The sequence below is a fragment of the Drosophila rhopaloa genome, unplaced genomic scaffold (assembly GCF_018152115.1).
Source record: "Drosophila rhopaloa isolate 14029-0021.01 unplaced genomic scaffold, ASM1815211v1 contig_155, whole genome shotgun sequence".
NCBI classification, from domain to species: domain Eukaryota; kingdom Metazoa; phylum Arthropoda; class Insecta; order Diptera; family Drosophilidae; genus Drosophila; species Drosophila rhopaloa.
This window is the reverse complement of record NW_025335034.1, coordinates 12,382,134-12,403,813: the sequence shown is the minus strand read 5'-3', so window position 1 is coordinate 12,403,813 and position 21,680 is coordinate 12,382,134.

The window sequence follows — 21,680 nt, the reverse complement described above, 5'->3', positions numbered from 1 at the left end:
CAAAGGTTGCACATACAAATACCTTATAGACACAGGATCCACAATAAATATGATTAATAAAAATATATTTTGTCTTCCCATTCAAAATATCCAATGTGAAGTTTTGACATCAAATGGTCCTGTTACATTGAACAAATTAATCATGTTACCCAACAATAGTATTTTTAAAACAACTGAACCATTTTATGTACACAGTTTTTTTAATAATTACGATATACTAATTGGCAGAAAATTGTTGAAAATGCACAATCAATTATAAATTACAAAAATAGCAAAGTTACTCTTTTTGATAAAACATACAAATAAATAACTTCAAAATTAGAAACAAACCAAAATTTTTATATCCAAAAGACAAAAAAATAGATTTTGAATTGTTTTGATTAGATTACCTGAATCAGGAGAAAACTTTAGGGTTAAAAGCTTAATTAAATAAATTCAAAAATCTTCAATATGAAGAAGGAGACAATCTAACATTTACAAATACTATTAAGCACGTACTAAATACAACACATAACTCCCCAATTTATTCAAAACAATAACCCCTTGCTCAAGCGCACGAAATTGAAGTCGAAAACCAAGTGCAAGAAATGCTTAATCAGGGATTAATTAGGGAAAGTAATTCACCATACAATAGGTAGTACCCAAAAAATCAGATGCTTCTGGTAAAATTAAGTATAGGGTAGTAATAGATTATAGGAAACTTAATGAAATAACTATCCCCGACAGATAATCAATACCAAACATGGACGAAATCCTTGGTAAACTAGGAAAATGCCAATATCTTACAACTATCGATTTAGCAAAGGGATTTCATCAAATAGAAATGGACCCAGAATATCTAAAACAGCATTTTCCACCAAAAGCGGACATTACGAATATCTTCGAATGCCATTTGGCCTTCAAAATGCACCCGCTACTTTTCAAAGGTTCATGAATAATATCCTTCGACCGTTGTTTAACAAACACTGTTTAGTGTATTTAGATGATATTATAATTTTTCCACATCCCTTACCGAACATTTAAATTCATTCCAACTAGTTTTTTCAAACTTGCAGAAGCTAGCTTTCTTGGTCACATCGTAACCCCTAATGGCATAAAACCAAACCCCCTTAAAGTTAAAGCCATAGTTTCCTATCCAATTCCAACAAAAGTAAAAGAGATCAGAGCTTTTTTTGGATTAACCGGTTATTATCGCAAATTTATTCCAAACATAGACAGACATAGCAAAACCAATGACCAAATGTTTAAAAAATGAGCAAATATAGATACACAAAATCTTGACTACATAGAAGCATTTAAAAAACTTAAAGCTTTAATAATTAGATAACCAATTCTCCAATTGCCCGATTTTGAAAAGAAATTCACTTTAACCACAGATGCCAGTAATTTAGCCCTTGGAGCCGTACTTTCTCAAAAATGTCATCCTATATCCTTTATTAGCAGAACACTTAAGGGGGTCTTCTAGTCTAGAGGCTCGAATTTTGACCTTTTTTTAACAATTAATAAAAAAAAGCAATAGATATTTTTACCATCCGTTTTTTTATCATTTGTTTATTAAACTTAAAGGAGTACATAAAATAAATTTCAAAGAAAAAAAATAGTTTTCATTGAGTTATTCCTTCTTGAAGAAGAGGGGAAAAAAAGAAGCCGTGTCCGCGTCGCCATGATATTTATGCTTGTAGTTATCTGAAAAATAAAACAATGATAGATTCTTAATGAGTACGAATGTCGCTAAGGCATGAAACACCAAAAAAAAAATCTTTTTTTTCATGAAATGGCGGCTACTTAAAGAAAAAAGTCGTTTTTTTCACTAATTTTTCCACTTTGTCGAATTTTTAAAAATATTATAAATTTAAAATTTTTATTTTTTGTTGGTTTATGCGATAGCGATATATTTAAAGAGTATTCATGCCAAATTTTAAGTAAATCGACTGATTAGAACTTGAGTTAGAGTGGCGACCGCATCAAAAAAAGTAGTTTCGAGAAAAACGCGTTTAAAGTTCCAGTCGTTCCCTCAACCGGTCTAGTTGCCACGTCACTAAAACGGCTATAACTTTGAAAATAATTTGAGTTTTGAAAAATCCTTTTAGGGAGATATTTGTGAATATAAAAACGATCGAATTATGAAAAAAAAAATTTTTCGGTTTTCTCAAATTTCTAGACTAGAAGACCCCCTTAATAAACACGAATTAAATTACAGTGCTATCGAAAAGGAATTTCTCGCAATAGTTTGGGCCACTAAAACTTTTCGACATTGTTTACTAGGACGACATTTTCTCATTGCTAGTGACCATCAACCTCTTAGATGGCTGCATACCTTAAAAGAACCGAATGCCAAGTTACAAGGATGGAGAGCCAAATTAAATAAATACCAATTTAAAATCAATTATATTAAAGGAAAGGAAATTTCAGTGGCCGATGCACTATTAGGAATTAAAATTGAAGAAAATCATAGTGAAGTTACTCAACATAGTGCAGAAGAAGACAATAGCATCCTTATTCATTTAACAGAAAAACCAATAAACTATTTCAAATAATTTTCATTAAATCCGATAAAAATAAAGTTGAGCATTCAACAAAATTCGGTAACTCCATTACCACAATTCAATATAATGAAATAACACTTAAAATGTGTACACTAAACCCGATTACCTTTTTATATACAAAATTAAGAAAACAAGCAAAAATAATAACCCTTTTAAGAATATTCAATGTAAACAATCCACATCCGGAGCTGGCGATGCCGCTCTACAATAACATAAACAATTATTGCAATGACTAAGTGCCGCGCCCTATGTGGCACTCTCACTCTCAAATTATTGAATACAATCAATATCCCAAGCGGGCAATCTCGCTCCCAAATTTATGTAAACGAAGGGCAACACAAAAAAGATTTTTGTCACAAGAATTTAGTCTTAAGCCAATCTTCAATTAATAAAGTCTCAGCACCGCAATTAATTGTGTTTTTAATTCAAAGTTTGGCGTTGGTCTTAACCCAAAGGGTGGATCATTTATTCGACTCAAACTAAATAATTTCACTATATAGATATCACCAGAGCTATCATAGATATCAGCACCAGAAGGCCCTTTGATATACAAAGGGCATAGCCTACTTTGCTTTATATATACACACATACACAGCATGCAAAACAAAATCTATACATTCGACTATGAGCATGTCTCCTCTCAATTGTCACGACCCCAGGTTAAAAGACAATTGAAGTTCGGCTCCCAGGCACATAAAACTACACTTTCATGTAGTAGGCCACCTTACGGCCAATAACCTCTCGATAGTTAATGTTAAGCTAAAATTAAGGTTAACATAATCTTTAAGCAAGCCCAATGCTAGACATTCTATGTATACGTGTTGAATAAAGTGGACATGGCTTGAGAGAATGTGTAATTAGTGCTATATAAACGCCCCTCCCACAAATTCAGAAGTGGTTCAAATCTACGCTGTGGACGACATAAACTTTAAAGAGTACTCGTTTGTTCAGCTAAAAAGATGGCTTCCACATTGGGAATGCCAACACAAGGCCTTAAGGCCGAATTGATGGCTCGTCTTAGGCGTATTCCTCCTGAAGAGCGCGGCCAGGCACCACGTGAGGACGCCAACCAAAACCCTGGAGAAGATCAAGACGCCAACCACAACCCTGGAGAAGATCAACCCGCTAACGAAGATTCTGTAGAAGATCAAGACGACGCCTCCGCCCATGAACTTCAAGGGGCAACGAGCCGAACAACGGACCACCGACTCAAGAGAGGGTGTTTTCCCGAGATGCTCTTGAGCAACAATATCTTCTTGCTATCATCAGGCAGCACCAGGCAGAAGTTAGTACGCATCGCAATTTGTTACAGCAAGCGCAGACACGTGACGCCGGACAACAGCAAAAACAACAAGCAGTTGGCAATGGTGGCAACCCCGGAGACTCGAACATTCTGCCGCAGTCGCACGTGCACGCATCGATTAGCAACCCTGCCAGTCTAATCGTGCTACCGAACTCAAAAGACAAAGCATCGGGTGGCAGCTCTACAAGCCTGAACGTTTCGACAGCCCTGCAAGGCATTGCATCGGGTGGCAACAGGAGCAGTATCACTAACCATACAACATATAGACTGGTCATTTCATACAACGAATTTGGTCACAAAATTTTTCAATCGGGGGGCCCCAGTGCTGGAATCGGCAGGCCCCGACACTTCGTGTGCCTTCGGGTTTTTTCGCTCTCGTTCTAATTCTTATTTTGACGCTCGCGCTCGAGTTCGGTCGTTCAGTCGCAGAGACGCGCATTTTTAAGAAGGTTGGCCTGCGCTTGAATTGGGCTTTGTATGGATGCCTGTTCATGCATTCTCATACAGGGGTGCATGTGTGCGATCATTTCATTTCGATGCAGCAAGAATATTTTGTCTTCTGCTACTTTTCAGACTTGGTACCCTAACAATATGGGCGTATTCACTATTGGGTTAATGATAAAAATAAGAATATTATATGTTATAGTATATTTTTAATATTTCAGCATATATTTCATCTTGGTTTACAAATTCAAATCAGTGGTAGCAGAACAATGTTTTGCATATATGTATGTATGTATTGCAAATAATATAAATCAATCTAATGAGATAGGAACAGGGCACATCGCAGTCGGTGTCTGCGCTTAGTGGTTCAAAAAACTTCAAACCAAATCAGCTTTGGTTGTTGTTCTGCGAGCGTATGGTGCCTGCATAGCCTACCGACGATTGAATTTTAGGGGTGGGTACAGAAACAAGAACGTTTTTAAGGACACTTGTTTTGAATGTTATGTTTAATGATAATTAATTTTATAATTTTTTTTTTATATTAAAAATCATTAAAAGTTTAAAATAGTAATATAAATTTAAGAAAATCACTTCAAATTTTTTTTGTCTGTACTTTATAGTGGATAAACAATTTGTTATTTTCCAAGATTAAAACTATAAAATTATTATATGTACATATGTATATTTATCGGTAACTAATTCAAGCGGCGACTTTCAAGAATAAGCAAACATAAAAATATATATAACTAGATCATTAAATAACAAAACAAGAGAGAACGCTATAGTCCGGTGCCCCGACTATCAGATACCCGTTACTCAGGTAAAGGGAGTGCGAGGGAGATGGAGATAGAAACTTTGATCACGCATAACTTTTTAACGAATGGTCCGATTTGAAAAATTTCTTCTACATTTCGATAGGTATTGATAAACACAATAAAACTGCATTTTTACTTTTCCGAAATATTTAAATTTTTAAAATCGTATATAAGCGATTGTGGGCGTTAAAGGGGGCGTGGCACCTTTTTGAAACAAACTTGCGCTGCGTAGGAACTCCTAGAATCTGCATGCAAAATGCCAATCTTCTAGCTTTTATAGTTTCCGAGATCTCAGCGTTCATACGGACAGACAGACAGACAGACAGACAGACGGACAGACAGACGGACAGACGGACAGACGGACATGGCTATATCGGCTAGTGACCCTGATCAAGAATATATATACTTTATAGGGTCGGAAACGCTTCCTTCTAGCTGTTACATACTTTTGCACGAATACAATATACCCTTTTACTCTACGAATAACGGGTATAATTACACTGCGAATCAAAAAAAAAATCAACCAAAACTCATTAAACATATCATTCAAAACAAGTGTCCTAAAAAATGTAAACAAAACAAAAGCCAAACAGCCGTTCTTGTTTCTGTACCCACCCCTAAAATTCAATCGTCGGTAGGCTATGCAGGCACCATCCGCTCGCAGAACAACAACCAAAGCTGATTTGGTTTGAAGTTTTCTGAACCACTAAGCGCAGACACCGACTGCGATGTGCCCTGTTCCTATCTCAGTAGATTGATTTCTATTAATTTGAATACATACATATATGCAAAATATTTTTTTGCTACCACTGATTTGAATTTGTAAACTAAGATGAAATATATGCTGAAATATTAAAAATATACTATAACATATAATATTCTTATTTTTATCATTAACCCAATAGTGAATACGCCCATATTGTTAGGGTACCAAGTCTGAAAAGTAGCAGAAGACAAAATATTCTTGCTGCATCGAAATGAAATGATCGCACACATGCACCCCTGTATGAGAATGCATGAACACGCATACATACAAAGCCCAATTCAAGCGCAGTCCAACCTTCTTCAAAATGCGCGTCTCTGCGACTGAACGACCGAACTCAAGCGCGAGCGTCAAAATAAGAATTAGAACGAGAGCGAAAAAACCCGAAGGCACACGAAGTGTCGGGGCCTGCCGATTCCAGCACTGGGGCCCCCCGAGTGAAAAATTTTGTGACCAAATTCGTTGTATGAAATGACCAGTCTATATGTTGTATGGTTAGTGGCAGTATTCAGATCAACAGACAACAACAGCGCCACTTTCAACGCCGACAAAGCTACCAGCCGGGCTGCATCAGCAGCATCATTATCTTTCGCCAAAGAAGCAGCCTAAGACTTTGACGAAAACATCTGTGCTCGCAACTGGGGGGCACACCTTGAGAACATTGTTCAGGTATATGCATTGGCCGACGACTTCATAAGGATGTTGCTTATTACCAAGCTAAAGGGAAAGGCACAGCGCTGGTTACATGCCAACCCTACTAGGATGCTGGAACCTTTCGAGAGGTTATGCGAGCAGCTGATTATGGCCTTCGGGCAAATGTCTTCGAAGTCCGAGCAGCGCCGCAAGTTCGAGCAACGCAAGTGGTAGCAAAACGAGCGTTTTGCCATGGACTTCGTGGAGAAAATGATGTTGGCCCAACTCAGCAACCTGGACACAGATGAGCTTTTGGACCAAATCATCGAAGTGCCATCAGTAAACTTTAGGGATCAAGCACGCACTCAACGATTCGCCCACCCAGAGCAGATGCATTACGCCTTCCAAATATCTGCCTCCCGCAGATAAATGAAACCAACGCAGCGAAGAAAACATCGATGGAGGCCCCTGGGATCAACGAATTGCGCTGCAGGAACTTTACCTCCAAGGGCCATTTCGCAAAGAATTGCCGCAAGCCAAAACGGGCTCCCAGATCTTGTGTCGCCTGTGGAGAAATGGGACAAGATTCATTTTGATTTAATAATTGTCGCCGATGAGTCCATGAGCCCTGATGCAATTCTGGGAAGTGATTTCATGGATTCTGGTTTCTCTTCAATTGTCGAATAAATCTTTCGCCTTTTACTATTAGTATTAGTCTCGTACGTATTTGTAATCTTAGTCTGTCCGCTTCTACATTGTGCTTTTAACTTCTCGCGATCTCGTTTTTGCGCCTATTAGGCTCCGCGCGTAACAAGCACTGCTTGGTGTCGTAAGGGCCACTTGTTTGCGCTGATCATAGTGCATCAACGTCCGAAAAAAAAAAAAAAAAAAAAAATTTCCGTGGAGAGGGACACTCAAATGAGTCTAAACTCAATTTATTTTAAGGCCTAGCGACTATTGTTGCTGGGCCAATTGATAATACATTTTTAAATCAAATTAATATTCGAAAGAGTTATCTGTATACTTTTTAATTTAAAGAAATATCCATTTTATTTGCAATGTAAAAAGAATTTGACGCCTTTCAGAAAACGGAATTTCTTGAACAGTTCTGAAATAAAGATGATATCAACAACGCTTTGCACCTTCCTTTCTGCAAAAAAAAAATATCTTAGGATTAAGCATTAATCTAGAAACTTTTGGAGCGCTTGTCGCTGGCTAAACTTAATATTCAAAACAAATAAAAATAATCAAAATGTCTAAAAGCAATGTCTAAAATGTCTAAATGTCTAAATAGTTTTCCTGGATATGCACTTATCAGTGGTTGTGTAACTGTGCAGAAAGTTAATTATTAAGGCTACTATGTATGCATAAAATTTCTTTCTCGTTAATTACGCTAGGTTAAGTTCAGAAGGCACTGAACAGATTCCAGTGAATAAAATATTATTTAAAAAAAAAAAAAAAGAAAGTTAATTAGGCTGATTAAACCAGGCACAAGATAATTAGGGTCCGTCTGCTGCATAACTTTGGTTATAAAACAAGAGAGAACGCTATAGTCGGGTGCCCCGACTATCAGATACCCGTTACTCAGGTAAAGGGAGTGCGAGGGAGATGGGGATAGAAACTTTGATCACGCATAACTTTTTAACGAATGGTCCGATTTGAAAAATTTCTTCTACATTTCGTTAGGTATTGATAAACACAATAAAACTGCATTTTTACTTTTCCGAAATATTTAAATTTTTAAAATCGTATATAAGCGATTGTGGGCGTTAAAGGGGGCGTGGCACCTTTTTGAAACAAACTTGCGCTGCGTAGGAACTCCTAGAATCTGCATGCAAAATGCCAATCTTCTAGCTTTTATAGTTTCCGAGATCTCAGCGTTCATACGGACAGACAGACAGACGGACAGACGGACAGACGGACATGGCTATATCGACTCGGCTAGTGACCCTGATCAAGAATATATATACTTTATAGGGTCGGAAACGCTTCCTTCTAGCTGTTACATACTTTTGCACGAATACAATATACCCTTTTACTCTACGAGTAACGGGTATAATTAGCTAAGTTTATAATAAATATAATTATTTTTAGGTGTTGAAGAAATACAAAATCCATGGGTAATTTAAGAAGAAAATTTTTAATATTTAAAACTAGAAATGAATAATTAATTTTTTTAAAGTTTAGAAATACTTAAAATTAATACTGGAAAGAAAAAGTACTAGATGGTAGCAGAGTTTAGATCCGCAGAGATGATGATGATTTTCCAGTGTCAAATGTCACAGTGACACTGGAGACCCTCGCGTCTATTTGCCGATTGACTCTTGAGGTGACCAGTTCACCTTTATCTACAAGCCAAGTTTATTTCTTAACCTCACGTAGACAAGCCGACGCCAGGCTGGTAAACCGTATTTACAACCACAAAATTAGTGATTTTCTGCTCAGTTCAGGGTAAATATTAATCTGCAATCAATGGCAGACTCGAATTTTGGGTAATTTGGCAATATTTCTTGCAGGCCAACTTCTGAAGTCCCACTGCCTCTGTCGCCGTAATATTTCTATTTGCGCGAGCCAAAAGCTTGCGAGTGCAAAGCTGCGGAGAGGTGTGGGGCGTAAGCCCAAAAACCTACATATTTTTCTTCGGTCCCCAAAATCCAGTTGAGATAAGGAATTTACGATCCAGTTGGGAGTAGGCAGCGGGTAACATCAGCAGCTTCATCATCACTTAAATCCGTCAAAGGGAAATCAATCGAGCTCCCTATGATGACCCCGTAGGCGAAAAGTGCGGAAAAGTCGGAAAAACCCCCTTAACCCCGTCGAGCTCGTGCCTAACCTCTCTTGTGTTAACCCCATCGAGCTCGTGCTTAACCTCTTAATGGTGTAAATCGGCAAAATGAAATGACCTGCCTTAGAAAAGGTTATACTCGAAGAAAAAACCTGATCGAATTACATTTTTTTTGATTTTTTTTTTAATTTTTATTAGTTAAAAGATCAAGTCGAAATTAATGAAGCCATAATCTAAAAGCAAAACCAGTGAGAAAATCAAAATATGTGAGAGAATGGTGATGTGAAACAATAATATGACAAGAAAAGATCAACGAATAATGAAGAAAATAATGAAGAAAAAGAATAAGTAACCAAATGGGCAAACTGAAAAAAAAAATAATAAAATTATTTTGGCGAAAATAAAAGTGATGTGTTGCTTGCGTAACCAAAGAAAAAAAACAAACATAAAACCTAGTTAACTTACGCAAGACAACAAACAAAAGGAATGAAGAGCAAAACAAATTAAGACAAAAAGAAGGTGTAATATGCAGAAAAAAAAATTAAAAGTGATCTAACAGTGTATATGTAGGTTTACATAACCCCTCCCCGCAGAATCGCCGAAAGCGCTTTCGACCGACTGGAAATGGAGCGGTAAGTTTACCCAAACCTGTCTTGTTATACCCGTTACTCGTAGAGTAAAAGGGTATATTGTATTCGTGCAAAAGTATGTAACAGGTAGAAGGAAGCGTTTCCGACCCTATAAAGTATATATATTCTTGTTCAGGATCACTAGCCGAGTCGAACTAGCCATGTCCGTCTGTCCGTCTGTCCTTCTGTCTGTTCGTCTGTCTGTCCGTCTGTCTGTCCGTATGAACGCTGAGATCTCGGAAACTATAAAAGCTAGAAGATTGGCATTTTGCATGTAGATTTTAGGAGTTCCTACGCAGCGCAAATTTGTTTCAAAATGGTGCCACGCCCCCTCTGACGCCCACAAGCCACAAGCTGTGGTCACAGTTTTGATGCTATTATGAAAATTGTAATTGATATGTATTTGTTTCGTCAATACCTATCGATTGGCCGAATAAAAGTTTGCCACGCCCACTCTAACGCCCAAAAAGCCATTAAACGCTTAAGCCTGGCTAGTGCCTACATTTCCGCCTTTCATGGCGCCATCTAACGGATGACTTTGGAACAGCTGGCCAAGGTGCTCAACAGAGTCAACGTTAATTCTCGATAAGAATTTCTATTAAAGGAAATTGCGATGGTTTTCATTTGTCAATACCGAACTATATCCTAAGAACTATGCAAATCAAATCAAGTTAGCCAAATTGGAGGTCTGAGTCAAACAATGTCGTATGTGTGTATGTATGTAAGCATATACATATGTATGTATTTACATTGTACACAGTTGCAATTGCATATTTATATTAAGTTGTTTAGCTGAGTAACGGGTATCTAATAGTCGAGGCACTCGACTATAGCGTTCTCTCTTGTTTTATTATACTATTAACTATATCATTATTATCATACCTTAAAAGAACCTTTCATATTATCTGCCCACAGCGCCATTCTTACGAGTATTTTCACTAAGCTAGATTTTTCTTTGAAATTAAATAAAATTAAACCTTTACATGCCTAGATTAAAATATGGTTTACTAAAGCTATTAGAAACTAAATATATTCAGACTCACATGGAGTGTAGTTATTACTATTGTTTTTAAATAAAATGCAGATCGGAAATATGGTAGGGTATTGAGAAACCGACTTGAACAAGGGATCATAATAAAAAAAATATTTTTATTAACTGGAGAATATGATCATGGTTGGGAGGGCTATTACACGTTGCTGTATCAACAACAACAGCAGCAACATTCAAGTCAACATGTGTTAGTGTTTTTGTTTTTTACTGTCGATCGTTTGGTTACCTTATCTTCTTATCTTATCTTAATTAGAGTTTGCGAATCCCTTTTCAATCCCGATGCACGCGAGATCAAATAAATTTAGGTATGCAAAGCCAGCAACTGCGAGTAGTACACGTAGAGAAAAACCTCCCCATTGTCCCGAATGAGCAGAGCCGGTAGCAACGCGTGCTGTGCTACCCCGTAACGACCATCAGCTGGCCACCATAGGATACCCAGGTATTTTATTTAACCGTGATATGCTACAATAAATATTATTTGTGGCGCCCAAACGTGTCGGCCACAACCGGCAAGCCGATTAATTCATGCCTATTGGCATCTCCATCAAATTTAGGCCACCCTTCCCTCACAAACTCTTATCAAAAACTCTTATTATCTTTCTCATATTTAATTTCATTCGCAGCCTAGTATTTTTGGGTTTAGATTAGCGGACGTTTTCTAAGAAAACACGACTCGACCCATCAGAAATGCTAGGGAATTTGTATTTCAGTTGAGATGTCTTGCACTGTTGACTATAGTGTTTTGTCTAAGTGAAAGCCTTTTCCCGTGCTTAAGTTTTCTCGACAGTTATACCCTTCTTTTATTTAGCTATTGACTTCGGTTAATTTAAAAATAATTGCCGCATCTAGCTAAATTATCTGCTTTTCTTAATTATTTTCTAAATTTCTTTTATTTAGCTATTGACTTCGGTTAATTTAAAAATAATTGCCGCATCTAGCTAAATTATCTGCTTTTCTTTTATTTAGATATTGACATCAGTTAATTTAAAAATAATTGCCGCATCTAGCTAAATTATCGGTATTTCTAATTATTTTCTAAATTTATTTTATTTAGCTATTGACATCGGTTAATTTAAAAATAATTGCCGCATCTAGCTAAATTATCTGTATTTCTAATTATTTTCTAAATTCCTTTCAATTAGCTATTGACATCGGTTAGTTTCAAAATAATTACCGCATCTAGCTACATTTCTGTCTTTCTTATTGTTTTCTAAATTTCTTTTATTTAGCAAACAATAAAATCTAGCTAAATTATCTCTCATTCTTCTTTTATTTTGTTTAGCTTATGAAATCGGTTAGTTTCAAAATAATAACCGCATACAGCTAAATTTTGTGTTTTTCTGGTATTTGTTGAATGCGTGTATGAAACTCAGTTGTGGTGTGTTCCTACTAGAGATCTCTATACAAAATTCAGAACAATGCCTATTTCTCGTTCATAACTAAAACGTATTATACCTTTCCGGAAAATAGTAATAACATGACCCTATTAATATTGTTATTATAATTCACTACTTCGATTTCATTTTTTTTTGGTAAATCTTAATATTTATTATCCCTAAAGATTATAAAATGAAAGACCGATTTTTAAGGGGATACGGCCACAGCCCAAACCGTAAGAGCAAGAGCAACCAAATTTTTTCACAGTATTCCATTGGGGGCGTGGGCGCCCACTAAGATCCGATATGTCCCCCCAGTGGCCCCAAACAGCTCCAACATCCATTATTCTGAACAAAAAAAGTTGATGTATTTAAGCTTAACTTCTAAAGTGGTTGGAATTTCGATATTTGGTTTTTTCCGAATTTTAGGTTTTGAAAAGGCCTAATTAGAAATCTAAAAGAAATTTCGATATCCCCCATAATTTGGGGGCTACATTTAAAATTAACTTTTCGATTTAAAAAATCTAAACCGCTGCTCCGATGATTTTTTGCTCAATAGTTATTCTATGGCCCAAATGCTTAAGTTTAATTTTTCAAGTTTTTAACATTTTTTTAAGTATTTTTAACGAATTTATTTAGATTTTCTAAGTTATTGCGTTGCATTTTGCGGGAGCCTGTCGAGAGAGCGAAACCCAGAGAGCGGATGCCAAGAGAGCGACGGCCGAGAGAGCAACAGCCAAGAAAACTGATGAGGGGAAGGGGTAGTGCTGCAGGGAAAGGGGAGGGGAAAGAGGCAATTTAAGTTAAATTTGTTTTGGATTTTAAAAACTTAAACTGCTGCTCCGATCAATATGATTTTCGATCAATAGTCAGTCCTGTGGATCAAATGCTTAGGTTTTATTTTTCATTTTGTAGCAGAAGTAAGAGCTTTATTTAATTTCCATCATCATTAGAAAAAAAACTAACAGAAAACACAATAAAAGAGAATTAATATTGCTAACGTAAACCACTTCTGTTCGCGCCTGAACAAAAATAATGCCCGAATTTAAATATTCCCTATTTATACCCGTTACTCGTAGAGTAAAAGGGAATATTGTATTCGTGCAAAAGTATGTAACAGGTAGAAGGAAGCGTTTCCGACCCTATAAAGTATATATATTCTTGTTCAGGATCACTAGCCGAGTCGATATAGCCATGTCCGTCTGTCCGTCTGTCCGTCTGTCTGTCTGTCCGTATGAACGCTGAGATCTCGGAAACTATAAAAGCTAGAAGATTGGCATTTTGCATGCAGATTCTAGGAGTTCCTACGCAGCGCAAATTTGTTTCAAAATGGTGCCACGCCCCCTCTGACGCCCACAAGCCACAATCTGTGGCCACAGTTTTGATGCTATTATGAAAATTTTAATTGAGATGTATTTGTTTCGTCAATACCTATCGATTGGCCGAATAAAAGTTTGCCACGCCCACTCTAACGCCCAAAAAGCCATTAAACGCTTAAGCCTGGCTAGCGCCTACATTTCCGCCTTTCATGGCGCCATCTAACGGATGACTTTGGAACAGCTGGCCAAGGTGCTCAACAGAGTCAACGTTAATTCTCTATAAGAATTTCTATTAAAGGAAATTGCGATGGTTTTCATTTGTCAATACCGAACTATATCCCAAGAACTATGCAAATCAAATCAAGTTACCCAAATTGGAGGTCTGAGACAAACAATGTCGTATGTGTGTATGTATGTAAGCATATACATATGTATGTATTTACATTGTACACAGTTGCAATTGCATATTTATATTAAGTTGTTTAGCTGAGTAACGGGTATCTAATAGTCGAGGCACTCGACTATAGCGTTCTCTCTTGTTTTATTATACTATTAACTATATCATTATTATCATACCTTAAAAGAACCTTTCATATTATCTGCCCACAGTGCCATTCTTACGAGTATTTTCACTAAGCTAGATTTTTCTTTGAAATTAAATAAAATTAAACCTTTACATGCCTAGATTAAAATATGGTTTACTAAAGCTATTAGAAACTAAATATATTCAAAAAAAAAATTTTTATTAACTGGAGAATATGATCATGGTTGGGAGGGCTATTACACGTTGCTGTATCAACAACAACAGCAGCAACATTCAAGTCAACATGTGTTAGTGTTTTTGTTTTTTACTGTCGATCGTTTGGTTACCTTATCTTCTTATCTTATCTTAATTAGAGTTTGCGAATCCCTTTTCAATCCCGATGCACGCGAGATCAAATAAATTTAGGTATGCAAAGCCAGCAACTGCGAGTAGTACACGTAGAGAAAAACCTCCCCATTGTCCCGAATGAGCAGAGCCGGTAGCAACGCGTGCTGTGCTACCTCGTAACGACCATCAGCTGGCCACCATAGGATACCCTGGTATTTTATTTAACCGTGATATTCTACAATAAATATTATTTGTGGCGCCCAAACGTGTCGGCCACATCCGGCAAGCCGATTAATACATGCCTATTGGCCATCTCCATCAAATTTAGGCCAAATCTTATCAAAAAATCTTATTATCTTTCTCATATTTAATTTCATTCGCAGCCTAGTATTTTTGGGTTTAGATTAGCGGACGTTTTCTAAGAAAACACGACTCGACCCATCAGAAATGCTAGGGAATTTGTATTTCAGTTGAGATGTCTTGCACTGTTGACTATAGTGTTTTGTCTAAGTGAAAGCCTTTTCCCGTGCTTAAGTTTTCTCGACAGTTATACCCTTCTTTTATTTAGCTATTGACTTCGGTTAATTTAAAAATAATTGCCGCATCTAGCTAAATTATCTGCTTTTCTTAATTATTTTCTAAATTTCTTTTATTTAGCTATTGACTTCGGTTAATTTAAAAATAATTGCCGCATCTAGCTAAATTATCTGCTTTTCTCTTATTTAGATATTGACATCGGTTAATTTAAAAATAATTGCCGCATCTAGCTAAATTATCTGTATTTCTAATTATTTTCTAAATTTATTTTATTTAGCTATTGACATCGGTTAATTTAAAAATAATTGCCGCATCTAGCTAAATTATCTGTATTTCTAATTATTTTCTAAATTCCTTTCAATTAGCTATTGACATCGGTTAGTTTCAAAATAATTACCGCAAATAGCTACATTTCTGTCTTTCTTATTGTTTTCTAAATTTCTTTTATTTAGCAAACAATAAAATCTAGCTAAATTATCTCTCTTTCTTCTTTTATTTTGTTTAGCTAATGAAATCGGTTAGTTTCAAAATAATAACCGCATACAGCTAAATTTTGTGTTTTTCTGGTTATTGTTGAATGCGTGTATGAAACTCAGTTGTGGTGTGTTCCTACTAGAGATCTCTATACAAAATTCAGAACAATGCCTATTTCTCGTTCATAACTAAAACGTATTATACCTTTCCGGAAATAAGTAATAACATGACCCTATTAATATTGTTATTATAATTCACTACTTCGATTTCATTTTTTTTTTGGTAAATCTTAATATTTAATATCCCTAAAGATTATAAAATGAAAGACCGATTTTGAAGGGGATACGGCCACAGCCCAAACCGTAAGAGCAAGAGCAACCAAATTTTTTCACAGTATTCCATTGGGGGCGTGGGCGCCCACTAAGATCCGATATGTCCCCCCAGTGGCCCCAAAAAAAAAAAAGTTGATGTATTTAAGCTTAACTTCTAAAGTGGTTGGAATTTCGATATTTGGTTTTTTCCGAATTTTAGGTTTTGAAAAGGCCTAATTAGAAATCTAAAAGAAATTTCGATATCCCCCATAATTTGGGGGCTACATTTAAAATTAACTTTTCGATTTAAAAAATCTAAACCGCTGCTCCGATAGATTTTTTGCTCAATAGTTATTCTATGGCCCAAATGCTTAAGTTTAATTTTTCAAGTTTTTAACATTTTTTTAAGTATTTTTAACGAATTTATTTAGATTTTCTAAGTTATTGCGTTGCATTTTGCGGGAGCCTGTCGAGAGAGCGAAACCCAGAGAGCGGATGCCAAGAGAGCGACGGCCGAGAGAGCAACAGCCAAGAAAACTGATGAGGGGGAGGGGTAGTGCTGCAGGGAAAGGGGAGGGGAAAGAGGCAATTTAAGTTAAATTTGTTTTGGATTTTAAAAACTTAAACTGCTGCTCCGATCAATAGATTTTCGATCAATAGTCAGTCCTGTGGATCAAATGCTTAGGTTTTATTTTTCATTTTGTAGCAGAAGAAGCTTTATTTAATTTCCATCATGGAAGAAAATAAAAATTACTACAAATTCGTAAGCAAAGCCAAAATGTTTCCAAGTTAAATATTAATCTTAAGATTCGAACTTTTGACCAAATACGTATGTACATATGTATATTTGGATATGTTTTGATTTGCTTATATGTACAATACATGTACATACATACAATGTGTGTGTATGTTTCTATTTCAAATGTAGATAATGTGCTTAAATACAAATAAAATGATTTATTATACCCGTTTATCGATCAAATGTGTAATCTGAAAATAATACGTTACTTTGCTGTTTTTGTATTGGATGCCAATCTTTTACTGTGTGTACAAAGGTTTTCGTTTCATTCAAAACAACAAATTTGAAAACAACAAATTCCAATTTACAAACCAGTATACATATTTGTGCGCAAATTAAAATTGCATTGATATCATTGTAACTGATAAAAAGTATACAAGCTCACGACTTTTACTTGGATCACTTTCATTTATTATATAGCTCTGCCAGTATCCTTCTGATTCTCTCTCTTGAAGGATATTCTACAAAGGTTGTTTACACAAAGGTTTTCAAAAAACGCGCAAATAAGAAATAAGAAAGTCCTGGCAACCCAATTTCCTAACTCCAAACTAATATTAAGCGAACGAGCAAAAAGTCGTATACAATACAATTTTACAAAGCGTTGGGGCTGAGATGGGTGAAATATTTTTTTTAGATGCACCTGGAGGGACAGGTAAATCAAATGTGGAATCTGAAAATAATACGTTACTTTGCTGTTTTTGTATTGGATGCCAATCTTTTACTGTGTGTACAAAGGCTTTCGTTTCATTCAAAACAAGAAATTTTAAAACAACAAATTCCAATTTACAAACAAGTATACATATTTGTGCGCAAATTAAAATTGCATTGATAACATTGTAACTGATAAAAAGTATACAAGCTCACGACTTTTACTTGGATCACTTTCATTTATTATATAGCTCTGCCAGTATCCTTCTGATTCTCTCTCTTGAAGGATCTTCTACAAAGGTTGTTTACACAAAGGTTTTCAAAAAACGCGCAAATAAGAAATAAGAAAGTCCTGACAACCCAATATCCTAACTCCAAACTAATATTAAGCGAACGAGCAAAAAGTCGTATACAATACAATTTTACAAAGCGTTGGGGCTGAGATGGGTGAAATATTTTTTTTGGATGCACCTGGAGGGACAGGTAAAACCTTCTTGACAAACTTATTGTTGGCAAAAGTTCGAAGTTAAAAAAATAGCCCTAGCTGTAGCATCTTCCGGTATAGCTGCTACCCTGCTCAATGGAGGTCGAACTCCTCATTCTACATTTAAATTTCCTTTGGATTTAGTTAATTTAGAAACACCTCATTGCTCTATTTCAAAGCAATGTAATATGGCTGCGGTGTTTAAAGATTGTAAGTTAATTGTTTGGGATGAGTGCACAATGTCACATAAAGGTGGGCTTGAAGCCATAAATAGAAACCTGCAAGATATTAATGAGAATTCTATGTTGATGGGTGGTATTACAGTCCTGCTAGCTGGAGACTTTCGCCAAACCCTTCATGTTGTGCCAAGAGGTACAAGAGCTGACGAAATAAAGGCCTGTTTAAAATCTTCATTTTTATGGCCACAGATAAAAAAAACTAGCGCTCACGAAAAATATGCGAGTGCCCTTAAAAGGAGACAGTTCTGCAGGAATTTTTGCCGAAACTCTTTTAAAAATTGGGAATGGCGTCCATCCAACAGTTGATGGAAAAATAGTTATAACATCACGCTTAGGAAATGTAGTCAAAAACGTTCAAGACCTTACATCCAAAATACTTCCTGACATTTCCAACATATCATGTAAAAACTTAGATTGGCTATCTGAGCGCGCCATTTTGACAACGAAAAATGAAAGAGCAACCACTATTAATAATTTATTGCTAAACTCATTTGATGGTTTAGAAGTCTCCTTTAAATCGGTCGACTCTGTTCCTGATGCTGATAATGCTGTTCATTACCCTGTTGATTTATTAAATTCTTTGAATCCTCCAGGAATTCCTCAGCATAATCTGTCTCTTAGGATTGGAGCACCCGTAATATTATTGCGAAATTTAAGTCCCCCAAAGTTATGCAATGGGACACGATTGCAGATAAAAGGTCTTCATAAGAATGTAATCGAAGCAACAGAATTTACGGGGTGCGCGAAGGGGGAAACAGTGTTTATACCCAGGATCCCATTAATACCATCCAGTCTGCCGTTTCAGTTTAAAAGGCTACAATTCCCTCTAAAAGTTTGCTTTGCAATAACTAACTTTGTAGCTGGCTGGACTAGATCTTAGAGAAGATTGCTTCTCTCATGGACAATTTTATGTCGCATGCTCAAGAGTTAGCTCTGCCAGTAGCCTTATTATTCTCTATCCTGAAGGATCTTCTAAAAATGTTGTTTACACAGAGGTTTTAAAGTAATCATATTAATTAACATTATTAAACCTAGAAAGTTTCAGTGGGAAAAAAACGCGCCATTTTTTCTATCTCAAAGGTGGTGTGGAAATGGGAAAGTCTTGACAACCGTACTCAAAACTAATATTAAGCGAACGAAGTCGCGCCGGGTACAGCTAGTTTTGTTATAATTCATTAACCATCATAAACATATTTATAAAACAATGCCTTTGACTCGCAGTCCAGAAAACTTACGTGGAGAGGAAAGAGCTTTACATTGTTTTATTTGCACACATGAGATTGAGTATACGACGCAGCTGCTAACAACAGATTGTGAACATACCTTCCACCTGGCGCGCTTTAACTGCCTGTACTCACTGTCCCGTCTGCAAAACTCCAATCGAACCACCTGAATCATTAGACAACACCCAAGTAGAACAAGCAACAGGTTCTCAAAATTTGAACAGGCAGTCAGACGCTAATACCCCACAAATGGACTTACAGGACGAGGATCCAAATATAAACAAGTTAGTACAGGCTATAGCAAATGCAATGGAAGCCGCTGCCAATAAGCAATCAGAAGTTCTAACGAGGGCAATAGAGACCGGCTTCCAAATAATGTCATTTCAGGGCCAAGCAGCGACCAGTGGTAACAATAACGAAACCCAAGTTCCTCCACTAATTTCCACAAATGTTGTAGGCAATGAAACAGATTGTTTAGCTCTCAGTCAGAGGTACCCGACCTAAATCCAGGCCGTATTATTCAAATAATGACCAATTGGAAGTTGCGATACACTGGCAAAGGTTCCTTATCAGTAGATGACTTTATTTTTCGGGCCGAAGCCTTGACTAGGCAATTCTAGCAGGAAGATCTGACTTGTTGGCTCAAAATGCAAGCAACTTGTTCGAAGGCGGTGCAGCCGAGTGGTTTTGGAGATACCACAAGTCAGTAGAAGCCATAGTTTGGGTAGATTTGTGTCAGGCTCTGAGGACCAACTTCAAAGATGCGCGTACAGATAGGGATATTCAGGCCACTATTGATCAGCGCAAGCAAAAACCCAACGAATCTTTTGATGAATATTACCAGGTTATAGCTGCTATGGCAGACCACTTGTCTCAGCCAATGTCAGACTCCTATATGCTAGGGTTGTTTAGGTCCAACCTTTTAACAGAAATACAACATGAGCTGCTTCCGCGCGAAGACATGAGATTTTTATGCAGAATGTGTCCAAACTTCATAATACCTTTATCCGACCTGTTCAAAAACGACAGGTTAACGAGATAGCTACTCAGCCAGTGGATGAACCACCCGGCGAAGATCAAGAGATCGAAAAAATTGCGGTATGTGAGCTGCAGTGTTGGAAGTGCGGCTTAGCAGGGCATAGATACCATGACTGCATAAAGGATGCGGAAAGCCAGATACCTATAGACCCACATGCGCAAAATGTAAGACGTCAAAAAACTGGGGGTCTCGAGCACCAGTAGGAAGTGCTCGCCAAAAATATCCACCGAGAGAACCAAAACTGGATTAACAAACGTTGATTCAGTAACGCTTTCAGTAATTAATCAAAATATACCAGATATTCATAATTTCCCGGAACTACCATTACATAGCAAAGTCAACAAACAATTTGGAGTAAATAAGCACAAGCCTTGCCAATCAGGAGTTCGACATCGAATTTATTTTAAAACAAGAGAGAACGCTATAGTCGAGTGCCAAGATACTTAATATAAATATGCCTTCTTGTGTTTTTTTTTTAACATAATGTGAATTATAGTGACCACAGGAAAAAAGGACAAAAAGTTCAAATTATCAATTTAAATTCGGCGATCTCTTAGTGCTGGCAGCTTTACAGCACGAGCATCAGCACCAGCGCTGCTTTAGCGCAGGCAGCTTTTGTCCTGCACCAGCAGCTGTGTTTATGTTTATGTTTTTGAGTGCAATAAATTGACTAGAAATATTAAACATACATACTTATATTGGCTAAACACATACATTCTTAAATAGTATTATGTACATTAAAGTCTAAATGTTTGCACAACACGAGTAACGGGTATAGCGAATAGCTTTCTTTGAAAGGAGTTATCTTTGCCGGGCAATTGCAACTGTGTACAATGTAAATACATACATATGTATATGCTTACATACATATACACATACGCCATTGTTTGACTCTGACCTCCAATTTGGCTAACTAGATTTGATTTGCATAGTTCTTGGGATATAGTTCGGTATTGACAAATTAAAACCATCGCAATTTCCTTTAATAGAAATCCTTATCGAGAATCAACATTAACTCTGTTGAGCACCTTGGCCAGCTGTTCCAAAGTCATTAGGCTTAAGCGTTTAATGGGTTTTTGGGCGTTAGAGTGGGCGTGGCAAACTTTTATTAGACCAATCGATATTTATGGACGAAACAAATACATATCAATTAAAATTTTTATAATATCACAAAACTGTGGCCACAGCTTGTGGCTTGTGGGCGTCAGAGGGGGCGTGGCACCATTTTGAAACAAATTTGCGCTGCGTAGGAACTCCTAAAATCTACATGCAAAATGCCAACCTTCTAGCTTTTATAGTTTCCGAGATCTCAGCGTTCATACGGACAGACAGACGGACAGACAGACGGACAGACGGACATGGCTAGATCGACTCGGCTAGTGATCCTGAAT